This window comes from Canis lupus, chromosome 8 (genome assembly GCF_003254725.2).
Source record: "Canis lupus dingo isolate Sandy chromosome 8, ASM325472v2, whole genome shotgun sequence".
NCBI classification, from domain to species: Eukaryota; Metazoa; Chordata; class Mammalia; order Carnivora; family Canidae; genus Canis; species Canis lupus.
Window position 1 is genome coordinate 46899901 of NC_064250.1, and position 19286 is coordinate 46919186.

Below are 19286 nucleotides of genomic sequence, written 5' to 3' on the forward strand. Positions count from 1 at the left end.
CCTGCCTTTGGCCCAGGGCACGATCCTGGAGACCCAGGATCGAATCCCACGTCGGGCTCCCGGTGCATGGAGCCTGCTTCTCCCTCTGCCTGTGTCTCTGCCTCTCTCTCTTTCTGTGACTATCATAAATAAATAAAATTTAAAAAAAAAAAAAAAAAAAGAAAACTGCTGATAAGGATACTCAATGCCAAGGAGATTCAATACTTAAATGTTAGTTTAAAAAATAAAGAGGGGGATCCCTGGGTGGCGCAGCGGTTTGGCGCCTGCCTTTGGCCCAGGGCGCGATCCTGGAGACCCAGGATCGAATCCCACATCAGGCTCCCGGTGCATGGAGCCTGCTTCTCCCTCTGCCTATGTCTCTGCCTCTCTCTCTCTCTCTGTGACTATCATAAATAAATAAAAATTAAAAAAAAAAATTTAAAAAATAAAGAGGGATCCCTGGGTGGCGTAGCGGTTTAGCGCCTGCCTTTGGCCCAGGGCGCGATCCTGGAGACCCAGGATCGAATCCCACGTCGGGCTCCTGGTGCATGGAGCCTGCTTCTCCCTCTGCCTGTGTCTCTGCCTCTCTCTCTCTCTCACTGTGTGCCTATCATAAGTAAATAAAAATTAAAAAAATTAAAAAAATTAAAAAATAAAAAAAAGAAAGAAATCGGGATCCCTGGGTGGCTCAGTTTAGTGCCTGCCTTCAACCCAGGGCGTGATCCTGGAGACCCCGGTCCCACGTCGGGCTCCCTGCAGGGAGCCTGCTTCTCCCTCTGCCTGTTTCTCTGCCTCTCTCTCTGTGTCTCTCATGAATGAATAAATAAAATCTTTAAAAAGAAAAAATAATAGAAGTCTAATGAAATATTTATCTAACAGGTTCCACAGCTATACTTCATAACCCAAAAGAATTTAGGGACTAGTTATAATTCTGCTAATCTAGGTGTAAATAATTAAGAATTTACTGTGGGGAAAAAAAAAAAAGAATTTACTGTGACTTAAGGTAAAAAATATAGCTGAGTTAAAAGAAAGATTCAAGTTTTTCAACAGATGCGATTAAAAATAAGACAAAAGAGTAAAGAATTCAAAATTGAAGTTTAAGTTTCATAAATCAACTTAATATTATATTTCTGTGTTGCTGGCTTCCCTGACTTTGCTTTTATTCAGGAGCCAAGCAGTGTTCTACAACTTTTATCCCTTTTCCTCTCTAAAGAACTGATAATCTGATAATCATTTTCCTTATTAACTATATTCACCTTAATATAAACACAATTACCACAATTAAGATTTCTGGGGGATCCCTGGGTGGCGCAGGGGTTTGGCGCCTGCCTTTGGCCCAGGGCGTGATCCTGGAGACCTGGGATCGAATCCCACATCGGGCTCCCGGTGCATGGAGCCTGCTTCTCCCTCTGCCTGTGTCTCTGCCTCTCTCTCTCTCTGTATGACTATCATAAATAAATAAATAAATAAATAAATAATTTAAAAAATTAAAAAAAAAAAGATTTCTGCTACCTAATCAGAGAACTCAAAACTTTTCCCTGATTAATAGAACATAAGAAGAATGTAAATAATCAGCAAGCAAGTGAGGAGAAATAGATCTGGTGGTAAGAGAAGGGGAAATCACCGAACACTAATTAATACACCAGCTCCTTAGTTAACCCATTTAAGAGGACTGAGGGGTCTCTTCCCACTGCTTAATTCCAGACTCCACTGGGAAGGACAAGTGGTATGGTTTGGCCTAGTTACGATTGCTAGAAACCTATTCCCAAGAACTGCAGAAGCAGAGACAAGTGCCCAGCCTTCTAATTCCACATGGTCCTGCCCAGGCTCCCATCCTCTAGGACTAGCAATTCTCAGTCTATTCACTCATTTGCATTCTGACCTGCTTTTCCAAGTGGAAGATAACAAAGGAAGAGTTATGGCAAGCAGTGGAAACTGCACAGTACAAAAAATATGTCCATGGGAGAATGCTGCAAATAGGATCATCCTCCTTTACATATGTCACTCTAGGAAAACTGCCAAGAGTGGCTCACTACTCTAGACTTACTTCCTACAGTTCCTCCAAACTCCTCCTCAAACACATGTCAGTATTCTCCTCATTCTCCCTTAGTTTCAATCCTCCTTTTGCCCCAAGATTTCCAAGTGTATATTTTATATTTTCAAAAATATATTGCAGTATCATAAGGACATCCTACTTATCAGAACCTGTGTCTCACATAAACATCGTAAGGCTTTATAGAGTATTTCTAACTTTAATAACGAAATTTCCAATAGGTTATATTACTGAAACAAATTTTCTTGGCAAATAAACGTATTTATTTTAATGTAAGAAAAAAAAAAGATAGAGAAATTATTTCTTAATATTTAAAGAGTACAGCTGTTTCCTTCCTCCTTAGCCCTATCAAAGAAACATGTATCAGAGTTTAGAAATTAGGAGAATTCAAGAACCATTCTGTGGAAATCAAAAGCTATCAAATACAATAAATAGATGTTTTGGCAAGCCCAAAATAAAATGCAGGTTCTGAAGTACTATATTAAATAAAGAACTTTTTATTAAGGTGTTAAGTTTACCAAGAGGCCTTTTCGGATAAAAGTTGTTCTCTCAACAAACTGAAAACCAGACATAGGTTTCTGTACCTTTACAAAATTAGATTTTCAGAGACCAACATTTCCACTAGGATTTACTCTATGGGTAAAGGCTAGAAGCAGAGAAAGCAGATCAGAAGCTATTTATAAAAGAGGATAAAACGCTACTGTAATAGAAAATAAATTTAATTAACTAGTGTTAATTGAACTTCTACTTTTTAAAATCATTTACTTGAGTTTTCTTTGATATATGAAATTAAGTCTCACTAAATTGTCCAGTCAGGAACATACAGTTTCTTTGAGACTTAAAAACCACCACTTATTCAACTACAGATTAACGAATCTCACTGTAAAATAAGTTGAGCAATCAGAGCTATTCATAGTTGAGTGTGATTAAATTATCGGTGAATAATAAAGTCACTTGAATAAAGTCCATTTATTAAGCAAGTACTCAAACCGGTCAACGTTCATAATTACAAGGAATGAACATTCATATTATTCCCACGCTCAATTATTAAGATTTTACATTCCTCCATCAGTTAGTAAAGAATTGAATGACCTCTACAAATGTGCCTACCAAATGCACAGAGACTTACAGAACAACCATTTTGGTGGTAGGGATACTCCATTTAACAAAATGCAAGGAATTTAAAAGCTTTCATCCTTGGAACCTTTGTCACAAAAATCAGTAAATTTATTTTGTGAAAAGATTGCTTATGTTTTCAATTCAAATATATGATGATTCTATATTTTGTAGTCTTCCGAGCAAAAATAATTTAGTGAAATATAAAAGTCTGAGAAAAATTATTTCTGAGATAAGAAATTATGTAAAAATCCTAATGCAAAGCTACACCAAGACTTTGTTCATAATTGCATAAAACATTAATGAAAGGGTTACATAAATCCCCTGGATTAAAGATTTTAAAGAGTACTGCAAGAATCTCTCAGTTTTCAGTATTGCTTTCTCTGCTCTTATATCTACAAAAACTAATCTAAATCAACTCTTCCTAAATACAAACCATCTAGATTTTTACAGAGGAAAAATCAAACCAAGAACAACACAGAAAATACATATATATTCTTAACATAATTTTAAAAAGGTACTGTAGATTACATTTAAGTCCCTTAAGTTAAATTTATAATGTATGCCACATCCAGCTCATTCTCAAGGGAGAAAATCACCAAAACAAAAGCTCCTGCTTAATAAACTATTTACTTTGTAGTTAACCCTCTATCCCAGGTGCACTTTACTGTGGATTATTATCACTGTCTTCTCTTCAAAAACCTAGAAATCTAAAATACACAAGTATATCTGATTCCCTTAAAAATGCTTTGATATGTTTTCTATTAGTGTAAGGCCAGGAGAAGCTTTAAATAACTTTCACTCTCTTTAAAAAAAAAAAAAAAAAAAACACTCCTCTGCTTTTCTCCTTTGAAATGTGTCTTATTCGGCTTCTGCTTATTTTCTATACATGAACTGTTCTCAAACCAGTCCATTTCAGCATTAGTTGTTTACAGACAACATGTCTAGTATACTTAGGGGTATTTTTTACAGACAGTGCCTTACAGAAAGGGTAAACAAGAGGGCACAAGTGAAACAAAAGTGTACCACATCTGAGAAACACCACTCAATTTCATCCCCTCTGCCTCAGATTTCCTTAAGTCCTCATACCAAAGATTCTCAATATCTAAAAAGAGGCACAACACAATATGTGATAAGGCAAACATGAGAAACCAAATCAGAAGCTCAAGAAATTTAATAGAACGTATCACCACCAAATTACCAGAAGAAAAATAAAGATATAAATAATAAAGCCAGTCCTAGAAACCCTTACTGAAGGATTATTTCTGTTGCACTGCCTGGCTTAAAACAGTTTTTCAAATTCTTCTGACTGTAAGAAATACATTTTACATAGTGATCTAGTACACACACTTATGAGAAACATTTCCCAAACAATGCTTTTCCTTACCAAGTGCAATTCCATTCTATTTCATCCTATTTTCAATGTGGCAGTAACCCAGTAAATTGATTTTATAAATTACGAAAAAATCACGATCCACAATCTGAAAAACATAGGCTTCACAGTGGGTATGGGTATCCCTTATATTCGGATCATTTTTGCAATGTGCCTCTACTTGTCTCTAGCAGGGTAGACAGATATTTTAAGATTGCTACGTTATTATTGTTTTCATTGAAGCAAGTGGTTTTTAAAGTGTGAGCCTCTGACCAACATAAGCATCACCTGAGATAAATACAAATTCTCAGGATCCACCCCAGACTTACTGAATCAGAAACTCTGGATGCCGCCAGCAGTCTGTAGTTTACCAAGCCCTCCAGGTGATTCTGGTGCAAGCTGAAGTTTGAGAACCACGGCATAAAAGAACCCAGGTCTTTATGCTATTTAACAATGCAGTCAGTAAGCACAGTGCTCACTCTGTGCCAATCGCTATCCTAAAAGTTCTACAAATATTAACACACGTGGAAAAAAAACAACCCTACGAAATAGGGACTATTATTATACCTATTACACAGAGGAGGAAACTTGTACAGAGAGGTTAAATTGTCCAAGCTAAGTGGCGGAACCAGAATTCAAGTTTCTAATTTGGCCAGGGTACGTCCATCCTTTCATGACGTCCATCTTTTTGATCAAGTCCCCTGTCCTGCCTATTCCCTTAGTTTGAGCTACTTATCCCCCCTTTCTCTTTCAAACTCTCCATCCTGTCAATGTCCTCATTTTCTAATATCATTGGTGTCATCCTAAAAAAAAAAAAAAAAAAAAAAATTTCCCTAAAGCACTGGAATGCAAGAAGTTACTTAACCCAACTTTTGGGAGCTTTTTCTCTCACATCTTAGTTTTATGAAGGCGAGGTGCCTTCTATTTCTGCAGTCCTGAGAACACACTAACGGCCACACTGTTAGTTTCTCGTAGCCGCTGCTCCGGCCGGTCCCCACGAGACCACCACTCTCACCCTGAACAACTTTCTCGCTCCCTCCTACTACGCCCTATATCTACTACGCGCTTCCTACGAGGAAACTGCTTCTCCCCGCCCACCCCTGTGTCATTTTGCTTGACTCCTCTCCAACTGAGACAACTTCCACTCCCCGGCAGACCCCTCACCCTAGTCTCCAATCCGACCTACTCCTCGAGGCTCCCCGGTGGCGCGCGGGTCCTCGGACCCAGGAGCTCCCGGTTCCAGTCTCGGGTCGCCCAGCCCAGCCCAGCGGTGGGGGCAGGGCGCTCCGCTCCACTCCAGCTGTCCAAGGTCTCCACAGGTCCCACCCTCCAGAAACCCGGAGCCCTCCACCTCGGACGGCCGCCTCTCTCAGGAGGGTCCCCGGCCCCACCCCCACCCCCGGCCTCTCGCCTCTCGTCGACGCCCCCGCTCGCACTCGTCCCTCAGGGTCCTCCCGAACCCCGGCCGCCCTCGGTCTGACTCCCTTCTCCCTCGGACCCGGGCCACTCCCAGTTTCCCGGCCCCCCAGCTCTCTCCGCTCGGGCCGCTCTTGGGTTTCCCGGGTTTCTCTGCTCCCTGGCACCCAAGCTGCCCTGAGTGTGCATTCCCGGGCTCACCCGGTCTTCGGACCAGGTCGTGGCCGGTCACCCCGGGTCGCCCCCCGCCCCTCCCCCCCGGGACCCCGTCCGCTCCCGTCTCCCAAGGGGCTTACCGCTCCCACAGCGGCCGCCGGTCAGTGCCCCAGACCCAAGCAGCGGGACGTCCCGAGGGACCTGCCGGCCAGAACCGCTTGGGTCCGGCCCCAGCCTATCTTGCCAACGCGAACTCCGCCGCCGGGAACCGGGCCATTCTCCCACCAGCCCAGTCAGCGCGAACTCGCCGCCGCCGCCGCCGCCGCCGCCGCCCTGGCCCCGGCCCGACCCGGCCCACAGTGCAGGCCCCCTTCCTCTCGGCCTCCGCCTCGGGAGCGCCGAACTGGAGTTTCCGGCCCGAGACGGCCCCCACCCAGACCTCAGGCCCGCGTTACCGGCACTCACCTGCCGCTGCCCCCCAACCAACTCCAGCGCCACTGCCTCTACCTCGGCCGCCAGTAGCCACCAAGCGCCACCACCTCCCCCATGACAACAGGCCCGCCCCGTTTCATACTTTCTGTCTCCCCATTGGATAGCGGGGCGGCGGCTTTCTGCTCTGATTGGCTCTTTCCAGCTGTCCGTCATAGCTTCCTCACCGCCCCTTTTCCTGAACCCGGTATTAGCCCCCGTCCGGACCCGGAGCGCCCAGTACCAAGGTTTAGTTGTTATTGGCTGATGGCTGGGCAGTTCGAAGTCATGATAGGCTGCCAAAAGTGTCTGTTAAGTCAACTGGCAAGGGATGCGATGGCTTTGGTTGGTTCAAGCTCGGGTACAGTTTGGTTGCGCAGTAGAAAGCAAGGAAGGGGCAGACGCTCACGGCCGAGGTTACCCGGGAAGGGTTAACTCTTTGTTGTAGAGTTCACTCTATGTACCCATCCCTTTCTCCAGTTCCCTCCCTGTAAGGAGAAATTGATCCCTGCTAGTTTATAGGGTAGTACTTAGAAAATACCAGCATCAGAGATTGTATTTAAGGAGTGTTTTCCAACTCCTTGGAGAAAAGCACTTGTACAGATAAAAATCTCTTCTCAAAGTCCCAATTTGCACCCAGTTTCCTTGAAGTTCTTTCCAGAAGTCTCCATGCTAAAGGGCAAAGCACGAACATTTATTTAGCAGGAATCAGACACTTCTGTGGCAATTGTAACGTCGTTAATAAACTGAAGTGGCATGTTGAGCGTTCTCTAGCTTCCAGACTCACCCCTGGCTGGCTCCTGCCAAGTGACCCAAGCAGCCATCAGCAAGTTTGAACTAAACCAGCCGCATTTAGCCTTGTGATGCTCTGGAAATGAGAATTTGGTTACCCCCACCTTCTCCCAACTTGATTTTTATGTTCAGCAGTTCTTAAATAGCCCTACTAGACGTGTGTCAGATACTTGAAAAGCTTGTCTTTTTTTTTTTTTTCTTCCAACCTCTCCTCTTCCTAGCAATCTAAATTAGGACCATTGAATGAATTGCAGCCCTTTTCTTACATTGGCACAATGCACAAGAATAAATGATTGCATTTTTTATTTATTTGGGTACAAGTCACAGTATGCATTTTTGAGAAATCTGGTGTAGCTATAAAAACTCTTGCGCTCCTAGAAATACATCCATCGTTAGATTTTGGTTTTCTTTTTCATTTCCACCCACTTTTCCTGTTCTTAAACAACAAAACGCTGGCCTGATTTGTCTTTAAATTTCTAAGTCACATTTATTTTTTTTAATGTGTCTGTATTTGGCTTTTATTTTTTTATTTTTTATTTTTATTATTTATTTATTCAGAGAGAGAGAGGGGCAGAGACACAGGCAGAGGAAGAAGCAGGCTCCATGCAGGGAGACTGATGTGGGACTTGATACCAGGTCTTCAGGATCATACACTGGACCAAAGGTGGCACCAAACCACTGAACCACCCGGGCTGCCCCTCTAAGTCAGATTTAAATGTATCCTTCCTCACAACTCTACCTATAATATACAAACCCGTGGACCATGAAACATACCCAGGGACGGATTGGGAAAAGTCAAAGAGGTACTCCCTCACAAGCATTACCTTATGGTTGGGAACCTCCTATGGAACTGAGAATCTAAATCTGGACTTTAGAAATGTTGTGCTTTGCCCCTTCGTTCTTCTGCTAACTCTTTGTCCCATATCTCTTCTGTTCTCTCTTCTGTCCTTTGCAGAGCAAGCCACAAATAGTCTAAAACTGCACTGTTTGGTATGCAGGAAAAAAATGTCTATTTTCTAGGTTATATTTTTAGTCAAGTTTGAAGAAACTACGTATCACCAAACTAGTCGGAAATTATTCCTCCAATAACTATAACAATAAAGTGTCTTTTCCTAATTATTTTCCAGAACTTTCCTCCCCCTTCCCTCATCCTCACCTTCCAATTTAGAAATAACCTCCCCTTCAATTCAATGACTCATAAAAAGCCTGTAAAAGGAAAGTGGAAAAGACAAAATAACTTCAGAGATGTCTGAATCATTCAGTTGAAGGAAAGATCAGACATTGACCATGATAAGATGGAGCCAAGACATAAGAAAAGCCTGAGCTAACATCCATAACAAATGAAGTAACATGCAGATGTGAAGATTCCCCAACAAGAAGGAGGTATCATGTATGTCCTTTACACAGCCTTTTAATATATTACCAGCTTTCTTCTCTCTAGTCTTGGCTGTATGCCCTACCTACCAATTTTAGAGCAAGTTAGAAGGCAATTAATGTCCTAGCAGATAGGAAACAGTAACGTCATAGGAGGGCATGGGCATTATTATGGTACTTTGGGTAATAATGGCTCTTGTACAGCCATAGTGACTTGGTGCCATAGAGAACATAGTATTATGCCAGTCTCACTAAGAGGACTTGCCATCAAGTTCAGGAACTCAACAAAATTACTATCACAAAACTGGGAATATTGCCACAAAGGTCAGCTATTCATTCTATTCCATACACTGAAAAAGAAGTATTCATAAAGTTTTTTGCTTATATACATATATAAGCATATATATATATATATATATATATATATATATATAAACTTCTACCACTATCATTCCTTGTGAAAATCAGGTAAGAAATGTAAAATAGACATGTTCAACCCTGTAAGAAGAGAAAAAAATTCTTAAAGAAGGAAGGTTTTGGGACATCTGGTGGCTCAGTGGTTGAGCATCTACCTTTGGCTCAGGTCATGGTCCTGGGGTCCTAGGATGGAGTCCTGCATGGGGGTCCCTGCAGGGAGCCTTCTTCTGCCTTTGCCTATGTCTCTGCCTCTCTGTGTCCCTCATGAATAAATAAATAAAATATTTGAAAGAAAAGAAAAGAAGGAAGCTTTTAAGGAACATTCTTTGAGCCAACAGAAGGCTATTTGTTGTGTTATTAAAGTCCATGCAGTACTAGGAAGGTTACTGCTTATATCCCACATTTTGATTTTGTATGCACAAGGTGACCTTATAACATAATTAATCCACCCAGCCTCTCTTTTCTTTCCTGTGCTATGTCTTCACCACTCTTAAGACCCCATCTTAGAAAGCAAGAACACTGGAGTCAGGGAGTCTGCAGCTTTGTGTTGTGAGGCTGACTATGGAGGTGGCACAGATGGTATCTGTTCAGAGTCACTTGAGCAAGACCAGGATAACAGGTATTAAAGGCAAAAATAGACTTTATAAATCCTGATTAAGTAGACAATGAAGGACTTGGAGTGATGTCCTGATGTCTAAGGAACAGCATGGTTTGCCCTGGGCTCCAGTGCATGCTGATGCCACTTTCTGCTCTCTTTTCATCACAACATTTTTCAAGAGAGTAGAATCCAGGTTTCCTTTCATTTCTATTTTAGCCCATGGGGGGTGGGGAATCTCACTAGGGGAAAACTCCTTTTTTGGGTTTGATTTTGGATCCCCCCCCCTTTGGATTCTACACACAATTCCAAATGGATTAGAGAAACAAACAACTGATAGAGAAGAAAATCATTCAGATAGTAGGCAACGGCCAGAGCTGCCTGCTGCTACCAGTTGGAAGCAAGCCAAGATATTTGATAAGAGGTAGTTCCCTGAATTAGGGATCCCTGAAGATGGAGACTAATGGGGATGAAGGGATTAGAGAGGAGGGTTTGGGGTAGGGGTTGGGAGGAAGGCCAGCAGAGAAGAAAGTAAGGAAAGCCGACAGAGCTAAGAGGATGCAGACTGCTGAGCCAGCTTAAAGTCCTACCCCATCTCCCTGCCTGTGGACTTTATACCAGGTTGCACAATTACACCAACAAAGTGCAGCCTCTGTTACTGGTTGAAAGGAGAACCAGGCCAGAACTTTACCCTATGGGATCTTTGCTCTAGTGCCACCTGGAAATCCTCCCTGAGCTCAAAGCCTGCTGCTCTAGCATCAGAGCAAAGCTGATAAAGGCCAGCCAGCCATCCAATAAGCATAGCTTCATTTGATATTATAAAGGTGACCACTGGCATGAAGCTGTGGATGAAGAAAGGAAAACTATCTGGAAGATGTTTTCGCCATCTCAAACTGGGGAGATTTCAACACAGAGAAGTGCCAAGCTACTTTCCATGCTAGAACAAAGCACTGTGGTTTTAGTTTCAAAGTTCAAGGCTATCTTCCATGAATGGGGAGAGGCAAAAAAAAAAAAAAAAAAAAAAAGAGTGAAAAATGGTGTTCTCTCAGGTAGAACAATTTCCTTTCCAATGCTAGAACTCAGATGATTTTTTTAAAATAAATTTATTTATTTACTTACTTTTTTTTTTTTAATTTGTATTTATTTATGATAGTCACAGAGAGAGAGAGAGGCAGAGAGAGAAGCAGGCTCCATGCACCGGGAGCCTGATGTGGGATTCGATCCCGGGTCTCCAGGATCGTGCCCTGGGCCAAAGGCAGGCGCCAAACCGCTGCGCCACCCAGGGATCCCCCTTACTTACTTACTTATTTGAGAGAGAGAGATGGGGAATGGGCAGAGGGGAGGGAGAGGGAAAGAATTGCAAGCCAACTCCACACTGAGTGCAGAACCCAATAGGGGACTCCATCTCACAATCCTGAGATCATGACTTGAGCCAAAACCAAGAGTCAGATGCTTAACTGACTGAGCCACCTAGGCACTCCCATATGATTTTTAAATAGCACAACAGACCTCCTCATTATGTAAGACATGAATTTTCATCCTCAAGAAATATGTGTGTACCCTTTTACTCACCTTACATTTTATAGATAAGACAGCTTGAGTACTTGTAAAAAGGATGGGCTACAGCTTGTAACTCTGCCATTATACTGTTGAAGGGAGCCCCTGGTTACTATCATTAGATCTATGGGTGGACCAGCCATTCTTCCGCAGCAGGGAGTGGGCTTTTGAGCACCATTTAAACTTTTGTCCATCCCTGTTTTACACACAAAGAGTTTCCTGGAAACATGGCTACACTCCAAAGATTTCAGAGAGTTGAATGCCTTCTAGACCTCCACTTTTCCAGTCACTTGGAATCACATGAGAAAGTAGATTTGAGGGATCCCTGGGTGGCTCAGCGGTTTAGCGCCTGCCTTCAGCCCAGGGCGTGATCCTGGAGTCCCGGGATTGAGTCACACGTTGGGCTCCCTGCGGGGAGCCTGCTTCTCCCTCTGCTTATGTCTCTGCCTCTCTTGTGTCTCTCATGAATGAATAAATAAATAAATCTAAAAAAAGAAAGAAAGTAGATTTGAACTATGCGTTCAAATTCTGACTTTCCCGTTTAACTAGCTGTGTGACTTTGGGAAAGTTGATTCATGTCCCCATGCTTCGGTTTCTTCATCTACAAAATGGGATGTGTTAGTTATCTTTTGCTGTATAACAAGTTACCCCAAAACTCAGTAACTTAAAACAACTTATATTATTTCCATTTCTGTAGGTCAGAAATCCTGATGCAGCTTTGCTGAGTCCTCAGGCTCTGAGTCTCTCACAAGGCTGCAGTGATCTTAAGGCTCAGGTGGGATGGATCTGCTCTTACCTCACTCACGTCATTGTTGGCAGAACTCAGTAGCTCACTTTGGGCTAAGGCCTTAGATCCTCAAGAGCTATTGATATGAGGCCTCTGTCAGTGTCTTGCCATGAGGGTCTCTCCATAAAGCATCTCTCTTATTTTTTTTAAGATTTTATTTATTTGAGAGAGAGAAAGAACGAGTATGAACAGGGGGAATGGCAGAGGGAGTAGGAAAAAGAAGGCAGGGCTCCCTGATGCAATGCGGGACCAATCCTGGATCCTGAGACCACCACCTGAACCAAAGGCAGATGCTTAACGGATGAAGCTACCCAGGCAACCCCTCCATAAAGCATCTCAAAACATGGCAGCTTATGTCATTAGGATTAGCAAGCAAGAGGGCAAGAGAGAGGGCCAGCAAGAGAGAGACTGCTATCAAGACAGAATTCAGAGTCTCTTGTAATCTAATCATAAAACTGATATCCTGTATCACTTTTGCCACATTCTATAGAATGTTAGAAGCAAGACTTTAAGTCCAGTCCACACTCAAGAAGCGGGTATTATGCAAGAATATAAATATCAAGTGGGGGATCATTGAAGCCACTTTAGAATTAGCCTACCATAGGGGTGCCTGGGTGTCTCAGTTGGTTAAGCATCTAACTCTGGATTTCAGTTCAGGTAATGATCTTAGGGTTGTGAGATGGAATCCTGTTGTCTGGCTCCCACTGAGCATGGAGCCTATTTAGAATTTTCTCTCTCTCTCTCCCTCTCCCTCTGCCTCTCCCCCACCTCTAAAAAAAGAATTAGCCTACCTTAGGAAAAAATAATAATAATACCTCCTTGTAGTTTCATTTAAAGATTAAATGAGGGACGCCTGGATGGCTCAGCGGTTGAGCGGCTCCCTTCAGCTCAGGGTGTGATCCTGGGGTCCCAGATCCAGTCCCGCATCTGGGGGGATGCAGGGAGCCTGCTTCCTCCCTCTGCCTATGTCTCTGCCTATTTCTCTGTCTCTCATGAATTAATAAATAAAATTTTATAAAAAAAGATTTAAAAATAAAGATTAAATGAGAGAATGTGGGCATCTGGGTGGCTCAGTTGGTTAAGTGTCTGCCTTTGGTTCAGTTCCTGATCCCAGGGTCCTGGGATCCAGCTCCACCTTAGCAGGGAGACTGCTTCTCCCTTTGCCTGCTGCTCCCCCTGCTTGCAGGTATGCTTTTGCTCTCTCTCTGTCTGTCAAATAAATTAATAAAATATTTTAAAAAATTAAATGAGATAATGTGTTCAATTCAGAGATGGGCATATATAACTGGCTTATATAACTATTATTACCATTAATGTCATTATTGAGTATATAATGATTTTCTCTCCTTTCTAGCTATTACAACAAAACCTTTATGAGGAATAAATGAGATAATCTACATAATTCAGGAAGTGCTGAACACATAGTATGTACGCAGTAGCCATCAGTTATTATTAGCTTTATATGAGTGTGCGATACCTGGTTTCCTCTCCAAGCTACTAGATACGCTATGACTATGGTAACTTTTCCAGGATGGTCTTATTTTCAAATATTTTGTCTCATTTTCTTATGTGTACCCTATATTTGCCAGACCATAATGCCAGTCCTGTATGCAATATACTCAAAACCAACAAGATTGGGCTAATTATGGGAGCACCTCCGATATGAGAAATCTGAGCCTGGCTCTATGGAATGTTCCAGAGGACGGAGTATGCCCAAAATGAGCAGGGACTGAATTGTCTTTGTCCCTTTAAAAAAAAAAAAAAAAACCTAGTCACTGTGCAGTCTGCTAAGTCAGTCCTTAACTGAGGATAAGGGAAAGGGGGATCCCATGTAGACTTTGTGGACAGAGTAAGGAGGTTTCCACTCCTCGATTTGAAGCAGTAAGAAATCAGAGACTGGGATCCCTGGGTGGCACAGCGGTTTGGCACCTGCCTTTGGCCCTGGGCGCAATCCCACATCGGGCTCCTGGTGCATGGAGCCTGCTTCTCCCTCTGCCTGTGTCTCTGCCTCTCTCTCCCTCTCTCTGTGTGACTATCATAAATAAATAAATAAATAAATAAATAAATAAATAAATAATAACCCAGAGACTAAAAGAGGAGCAATTGTGCAATTGAAAGAGGGAAGAAGAGGGGCACCTGCCTGGATCAGTGGAAAGAATGTGCAGCTCTTCATCTCAAGGTCATGAGTTTGAACCCCATGCTGGGTGCAGAGATACTTAAAAAAAAATGTTTTTTTTAATTAAAAAAAAAAAAGAAAAGAAAAAGAAAGTGGGAGGAAGAGAGTCCAGTTTGCAATATGAAAAAAAGATCACTAAGAGGTTGGAGTGAGCCAGCAGGACTGAGTCGAAGATGGCTTCCTTATAAGGAAGAAGGATATGGAGGGCTGGCCTGTGGCCAGAGAAAATGAGGAACTATAATCAAGGAAACCCCATTATTTTGGCTTTGAGTCATTTCTCAGGGTCCAGTCATGATTATATGAGAAAAATGGTGGTGGGGGGGAAGCTCCTAAAGTATAAATAATCTTTAAGCTAGAAATATTATAGAAAGACAAATGTCCAAGGGCATGGTTCATCTGATCTCATCTTTTTAGGTTAAGAGTATCTATTCCCAATCTCTCTTTCTCCCCCAACCCCTTCTTCTCCTGCCTGCTAAATGTACATGTTCTTTCCTTCTGTCCATATTCCATGAGGAAGAGAAAACAATCCTCACAAGGAAATGCCTTAGAATCCTTTAGACTGGAACTGTTTCTTGATGCAGAACCACCTTCTCAAGCGGTGACTGCTGTGGTGCTGTACCATTAGAGCTCAATAAACATTCTCGCAGATGATGACAGCTTATACCACTGATTCCAAATCAAGTCACCTGTGCAGCTGTGAGTTAAACAGGCCCTTGGATTTTCAGAGATGCACTAGCTCTGTATGCTTCTCCTCCTGACATGTCCCCAGACATTACTGGATTTGTGCACAGAAAGGTTCAAAGCAGAAGTTGCTGGGAAAGTTCTGTGAGGTTAATGGAGAGGTGTAGCAATATCAAGTTCCTCTTCCTGTGACTCTTCTCTCCTTCAAACTCTGTGTTTCTTCTGTGTTTGAGAAAAAAGAGACTTGTAAGTTTCAATAGCTCAGTACCCAGAGAAAACCTCTGCTGCTCGGCAGGATGGCCCCCGAGGATGGCCGATTTTAGAAGGGAAAGAAGGGGTGGGGAGATGAGGACTTGCCCCCAGGAAGCCTAACTACACAATGGGGCCGGTGTATTTATTTACTCAGCCCTTTCCTACAGGCAGCCAGAAGAGCAGCCATTTCATTTTGCTCTCAGGAAGTGTATGCAGTGGTAGGCTTTCTTTCTTTTCCTGTTAGTTTCCTGTAAGAGGACATTAGTGTCTTCTCAGGGCAGTAGCTGATAAGAAGGATGTTGTTGTTCAAGTGGAGACAGACAAACATATTTCCCGTCTCAGACCCAGACCCTTTCAAGGCACAGAGAATTGAGTTGGGTGTGGAAATTGAAGAACCTGATTTGCACACCTATTTCCCTGGTGCCATCTTCCTGACATATACTCTCTAGTGGAATACAGTAATAACATCCTCCACTTGTGTAGAATTTCACACTTTTCCAGGGTAGCATCCCACTGTGCAGGGGCAGAGTTAGAAGCACTGTATTTGGCATAGACTAGGAATTACTTTGCAGGGTTAATATGAGGCAGCTTTGGGTTTAACATTATGTTCTGAGGAAATTATACAAATACTGTAGGTGTACCCTAAATTGGATTCCATTACTAGTTCCTACTCATCCTCTAGATCTCACCTTTGAGGTTACTTCTACAGGGGAACCTTCTGATATCCTTTCTCCCAGCCACCATTGAATTGGGTGCCCCTCTTATCCACACCACACTTCCACGTTGGATACACACATCCCACGTGTAAACTTGCTCAGTGCCTATCCCTCCTGTAGCATCTCAGCATTGTGATACCAAGAACCACATTCTTGCTGCTCAGAGCTGCCTAGCACCCGGCCGGCCCATAGTAGTTCTCGAAATATTTAGTGAACGAATGAGTCAGGAGTTGCCTCTAGGAGCAGCCTTGCCACCCAACACCATCATTTATTCTGGGGTGGTGCTCTGGGAATTATAAAAAAGGCAAGTGCTAATTATCATATAATGATCACTAGTGGTTACAGTAATTAGTAGGGAAAAGTACAGTGGTGGAGCACGACTAAATAAAGCCTTCCACCAGTGGATGAGGGCCCATCCCTGCACCCAGAATTTGGAATCCCACTGCCTGTGTCCATTGGATTCCCCTGGACAAAGGAGTTACTCCTTTGGGCCGTTCAGAATTGCCAACACCAGGGATAGGGACAACTCAGTTTCCTCTGAGTCAGTGAAACCATTCTGGTTGGGATGTTAAATTATTATTTTAAAGGTTTTATTTATGTATTCATAGACACACAGAGAGAGGCAGAGACATAGGCAGAGGGAGAAGCAAGCTCCCCATGGGGAGCCCCGTGCAGGACTCGATCCCAGGACCCCAGGATCATGATCTGAGCCAAAGGCAGATGTTCAACCGCTGAGCCACCCAGGTGTCCCTGAACAGTAAATTAAAATACGGGGCCAATGGTGGCCCTCAGGCTCTGAGATGGATTTCCCTTTAAGGGTCTGCACTGAGTCATCCCTCCTCTGAATTATTAATTAATTAAAATGCTAACTCCTTCAGGATGTGTAAGAGAAGCAAAAACTCTTCCCATTGAGGCCAACATTCGTGGCCTCAGCCCCCTCCCTGGGAATAAGAGGGCAATCTGAGAGAGAAAAAAAAAAGACTTTTCCTTCCCATTCCTTCTTCCCTCACAAGCTCAGGACCTGGGGCTTCCTGTCGCTGAGGGGGGGTGAAAATGAAGATAGGGAAGGAGAAATAAGCTGAGAACTCAGTACTTTGATGGCCCCATAGCTTGTGTAGGAGGGTGGAGGAAGGTGTGCAAACTGGGAGGGAGAATGACAAGACCTGAAGAACCCCTGTAGAGTCTTCAAAAATTCTCGCATCCCAGACAACCGAGGCACAACCCAGTTGCCAGGACACAGGGAAGCAAAAATGCAGTCAGTGGGAGGTAATGACAGCAGAGAAGCAGGCAGGTCTGATACACTGGGCCCTGTGGGAGCACCACAAACTGCTTAAAACTAGGGAGCCAAGAGAAATAGACATTGAGCGCGAGACCTTTGATCAGAGGCCCACATACTATTTTCAGCTCAGTAATCAATGTATGGGAGGATCCTATGTGAAAGATGAATGTCAGAGACCGTGGCTTAACCAGCTACATAGGACACAGGCGGATGTTTGTGAGATGTTGGGAAATCTCTAGATGAAAAGGATTGCCAGGAAAAGTTATTAGTTTGAGTTTTGATCATATGGAAGCCAGAGCATCTTTGAGCTCTGGTACTGGAATCAGAGGGCTCAGTATTTTCATCTTGGAGGGACCAGTCCTTAGGAATCTACTTTCTAATAACCTTAGCTGAGAACAGAGTCTTGTTGAGGTCCATAAGGAATACAACCAGAGAGGCACCTGGGTGGCTCAGTGGTTGAACATCTATCTGCCTTTGGCTCAGGGGGTCATCCCAGGTCCTGGAATCCCCCGAGGGAACCTGCTTCTCCCTCTGCCTGTGTCTCTGCCTTTCTTTCTCTGTGTCTTTAAAAAAAGATTTTATTTATTTATTCATTCATGAAAGACACAGAGAGAGAGAGAGAGAGAGGCAGAGACACAGGCAGAAGGAGAAGCAGGCTCCATGCCGGGAGCCCTATATGGGACTCAATCCCAGGTCTCCAGGATTTCGCCCTAGGCCAAAGGCAAGCGCTAAACCACTGAGCCACCCAGGGATCCCCAATAAATAAAATCTTTAAAAGATTCTTTTTTTTTTAATAGTCACAGAGAGAGAGAGAGAGGCAGAGACATAGGCAGAGGGAGAAGCAGGCTCCATGCACCGGGAGCCCGACGTGGGATTCAATCCCGGGTCTCCAGGATCGCGCCCCGGGCCAAAGGCAGGCGCTAAACCGCTGTGCCACCCAGGGATCCCTCTTTAAAACATTTTTAAAAAGGAATACAACAGGGTAGCCCCGGTGGCTCAGCAGTTTAACGCCGCCTTCGGCTTGGAGTGCGATCCTGGAGACCTGGGATGGAGTCCCACGTTGGGCTCCCTGCATGCATGGAGCCTGCTTCTCCCTCTGCCTGAGTCTCTGCCCCCACCCCCTGTCTGTCATGAGTAAATAAATAAAGTCTTAAGAAAAATAAAATAAAATAAAATAAATAAAATAAAATAAAAAGGAATACAACCAGAAATCTCATCTCTGTAGTATTAGAAATTCCCAACCAAGCTCTAATACTTTTCCTGTGCAGATAGATTCTGGCCAGGCCTCACTTGCCTAAAGGGGTGTACAAGCTATGACCTCATAACACTTTTCCCTCTCTGAATCTCTCCCAAACTCTCTTTCTCCTCTCTTTCTCTTTTTTACATGTACGTAAGGCCATTTAGAAACTTTGACTCATCAAGGGACAGTTGGAGATTCCAAAATGATCATCCCAGTTGTGGCTCTCCATCTCCAACCACTCAGTCATTTTGTTTTAAATGAAGTGGTTAAATCAGACCCTTTTTCTTTTTATTTGGCATGTATGCAACCCTGGTATTCTCTATACAGCATCTTGAATACTTTCCTATAAATACTTCCACCCTACTCCCTTCTTTGGTTTCTTTCTGCAAATCATCCAGATTGTCATTCCAAATGGATGTTAGTCATTGAGCAATTCAGTAAAAGTATATTCCCCTTCCTGACCTCTTCAAAGTTAGCAGGCTGTCTAGACTCATAGGAAGACTTTAACCCAAATCTGCAACAAGTACTTACCTGTCCTGAGTGACCTAAACAGCAGTCACCCCAGGTCACAATTATCACAGGAACAGATATTATTTTTCTGCTCTTGCACAAAGTGGACAAAGGTTGTCTAGCTGATCCAGAATGGATCACTTGATAAAGCCAGAACTGCTTATAAACAAACAAACAAACAAACAAACAAACACAAGAATGGGCATGTGACTGGTAGGCAGGCTTTAGGAGAAGAGCTAAGCCAAATCTACAGTTATCACAAAGAGCATGGGTAAGATCAACATGGACTCATCTCTGAAATCCCCAAATCCTATGATTTCAACGTCATTTACAAACTTCCCGTAGAAATA

At 43.2% G+C, this 19286-nt stretch overlaps 1 protein-coding gene across 18 annotated transcripts in view; it reads right to left on the reverse strand.

Moving 5' to 3' along the window:
• NUMB (NUMB endocytic adaptor protein) overlaps positions 1–6671 on the reverse strand; it is a 162208-nt gene extending 155537 nt beyond the window's left edge. For 5 of the 18 annotated variants that reach the window (XM_049113680.1, XM_025443347.3, XM_025443346.3 and 2 more), the window contains exon 1: positions 6558–6671. The gene's annotated coding sequence lies outside the window, so the exon portion shown is untranslated. Of the gene's footprint in view, positions 1–6232; positions 6388–6557 lie in introns of those variants that run through there. The other 13 variants (XM_035719515.2, XM_049113688.1, XM_035719516.2 and 10 more) reach the window with 5 other exon arrangements.
• Between the last annotated feature and the right edge of the window lie 12615 nt (positions 6672–19286).